Source organism: Arvicola amphibius, chromosome 8, assembly GCF_903992535.2.
Source record: "Arvicola amphibius chromosome 8, mArvAmp1.2, whole genome shotgun sequence".
NCBI lineage: Eukaryota > Metazoa > Chordata > Mammalia > Rodentia > Cricetidae > Arvicola > Arvicola amphibius.
In genome coordinates, this window is record NC_052054.1 from 96186495 (window position 1) to 96190296 (window position 3802).

Here is a 3802-nt window from a genome sequence, read left to right on the forward strand (position 1 = left end):
GTGAATAAAGGAACTGCCTTGGCCTGTTGATAAGGCAGAACTTAGGCAGGCAGGGAGACAAATCTGAATCCTGGGATAAAGAAGGGCAAAGTTAGAGAGATGCCATGGATCTTGCACCTGAAACAGATGCCTCTTAGAAACTTTGTTGGTAGGCCACAAACTCATGGTGATATACAAATTAATAGAAATGGGTTAAATTAATATGTAAGAGTTAGCCAATAAAAAGTTAGAGCTAATGGGCCAAACAGTGATTTAATTAATAGAGTTTCTGTGTGATTATTTTGAGTGTAAGCTAGCCAGGCAGCCAGGAAGAACAAGTGGCTCACTCTGTAACAGCCACATATCCTTTTTTTCTATGAATGGTTAGCAGAGACTTTTCAAAAATCAGGCTTCAAAGTTAGTAATATATCCTGAGGTTGAGAATGTTTCTTCTCTAGTAGACATTTGAGGGTCAAAGAAGAGAGACAGCATGGGAAACTGACATTATCATCTTTAGAACAAGACAGAAAACAACCTTATTTCACACTCAAAAGTAAATTACTGGCCTCTGTAATTTCATAGCAATAGTTGGCTTTTGATATAAAATATAATTATAGAAAGAAGATATAGAAAATTTTTCTGGCCAGGCATATAGGTCCTATTCTTTCCACCACCTAGTAGAAGACAAATGACTTCCAAAGAAAGAATAATCTACTCATATTATTATATGAGGAGAGAAGAAACTTGTCAGAGATATGGTAAGCTATCTGTGTTTTATACAAGGGTGATTGGAATGAAGTTTTATCGGTACTTGCCTGTATTTGTATACAAGTAAAACCATTAATTTGGCAGGAGTATGCAAAAAAACTTGTTTCCAATATGTTCATTATTATATAAGTTTAGAATATTTATAGAAAATAGTTAAATACACTGTTGCCCTAGAATACAGGAAAGAAGAATATCATAGCATTTTATCAACTATTTTTCTATTGCTGTGAAAAAAAAATTATGACCAAGAAAAGTTTAAATGGGCTTATGGTTTCACAGGGTTGTAGTCCATGGCATTAGTGCATAGGCCCAGTGGCAAGAAATCTAAGTGTTCACATCTTAACACACTAGGGGGCAAAGAGAAACACTGGAAACGGCACTAGTCTTTAGAAACCTCAAAGTTCAACCCCAGTGACATGCTTCCTCTAATAAAACCACATTGTCTACTTCTTCCTGCGGTGGGACAATAGTGTGTTTTCTGTCAATTATATTTAAATAAATGCTGATTGGCCAGTAGCCAGGAAGGAAGTATAGGCAGGACAACCGGACAGGAAGTAGAAGCGGGTCAATGAGAACAGGAAAATTCTGGGAAGAAGGAAGCCCATTTCTCTGTAGTTCTGATCCAGCCACAGAACAAGCAAGATGTGACTGCCTTGCCTAAAAGGTACCAAGCCATGTGGTTAGCATAGACAAGAATAATGGGCTAATATAAGTTATGAGTTAATAAGAAGCCTGAGATAATGGGCCAATCAGTTTATAAGTAATATAGACTTCTGTGTGATTTCTTTGGAACTTAACGACTGTGGGAACCAGGCAGGACAGAAACCTCAGACATCTTCGCAAACAGTTCCATCAAGAAGAGACTAAGCATTTGAACATAAGAGTCTATGGAGGACATTCACACTCAAGCCACAACAATATTTATATTGGAAAACCTCATTATCTTTTGATTTTCATTATGCTCCTTCTTCTATTTTCCACTGTATATTTTGTACACTGGAATTACACAGGGAAAATTTGGGATCCATATGAATAGACCAGGTCTAATAATTTGAAAAAAAAAAGTGAAAGAAAAGAACCTACTTTTTTTGTATGGCATTTTATGTGTCCTTTTGATTCAAATGTATGCATCAATGCACCAATAATATAGAAGTCTAATTTGAGTTATTTGGTTTCATATTCCCTCTCCCTACTCTTTTGAAGGTTTCAAACTATATAGTATATTTAAAAGCCAAATATAGAACCTTAATGTGGACCATTGTCACCATATGAACTGAGAACCCCTGGTGTAGTTCTTGACATGCCAACAACCAAAGAGCTGGTATGTAAGTAAATAAATACAAGAGAAACAGCATATATGTCTATTTGTTTTCTAGGTAGGATAAGTGATTCCATTTTAATAAGAGAACACTCCTATACATTGGTTTCAATTTGTGATTAATATAAATATAAATGGGGAAACAGAATGGGCCATAAGAGGGAATAGTTCAGAACAACTGAGTCTTTGATGATCAGTCTATTATTAATATTTTTTTTAATTATTTCAAGAGAACTGTGAGATCTTCCACTCCCATTGTTGCAGGTGTTCTTCTCTGGGTCTTGTTAAGATGTGTCCTCTAGTTTGAGGTCACTGGTTTTACCGTCAAAGTATGAACACAATTATTTATTTCTAGACACTGAGTTTTCAGACCTACTTACAAAGGTCCCTTCCATTGAGGACTCTATTGTTATATGGTTCCTTTAATATAGGTTTTTATTAGGTCCTAGTTCAAAGTGTATATGATTTTGAAAATCCTTTCCATGAAGCAGGTCATAACCTTGTTCTTTAATTCCTTAACAGACTAATTAAGGAATTTCAGGAGACTTGTCATCTTGAATCTCTATTCTCTAAAGGGAAAGATTGTCTGGGTCAATATTAATTAGCCAGTCAGATCTAGCACCCATTGAAAGATTCAGAAAGTATAAATGGTACCTCAGATTTCTTACATTTAGTTGTTAGATATTGCATTCTTTGTTTTCAACAAACACTATCTAGAGGCAAACTAATGGAAATGGAGCATGAAGAGAAAGAGGCAGCTTTATCTACTCCTCTCTTGTTATAAGACATCATAACTAAGGGGATTTATAGAAAAGTTTATTGCCAGCTCAGAGTTTCAGAGATTTGGAGTCTATGATCATCATGGCAAGAAGCATGGCAGGAAGAAGACCTAGCACTGTTGCAGTGGCTGAAAACATACACCCTGAAGCATAACCATGAGGCGTAGAGAGTTAACTGGTAGAGGAATGGGCTTTTAAGACCTCAAAGCCTGCCCCCAGTGATATTCCTCTTGTAATAATGCCTTACCTCCTAATCCCTTCCAAATAATTCCATGCACTAAAATCCAAGTATTAAAATGCAGGAGTTTATGGAGACCATTCACATTCAAAACTTCACAGGGACCAAGCAACTACACTTTTGTGTTGGTTGTTTTTCATGTTGCTGTGACAAAATTCCAGACTAAAGCACCTGAAGGAAGGATTTATTTTGACTTACAGTTTTAGAGTACTTAATTTGTCATGAACATGAAGGTATAACTATAGGATCAGGAAACAACAGGTCATAGTTTATTCACAGGCAATCAACAAAGTGATAAATGCTATGATTTAAATAAATGGCAGTGTGGTTCTCCAAGGGGCAACGGGTCCCAGACAGGGAAGACCAGTCCCTGAAGGAGCCTAAGCGGGTGACCCTAGGCTACAGCAGAGCCACAGCGGCCCTTGGCAGGTAAGAGACTGATAGATGTGGCATACAAAGAGAGTTTGAGAGTTTGAGTACAGAGTTTATTCAGTGGGTTACAGAAATGAAGGGGAAAGAGGAGAAAGAGAAAGAGAGAGGGGGTAGAGGGAGAGAGAGCGAGCGAGAGAGAGAGAGAATGCAAGTTGGAGGTGGAAGGATGATCAACTTGCCTAGGCAGAAAAGGGGAGTGGGCAGAGCTTGACTCTTAAAGGGTCAGGATAAGTCAGTAGCAGATCATAACATTCCCATTTCTTTCTAATAATTAAAAGGTGGAGGTTA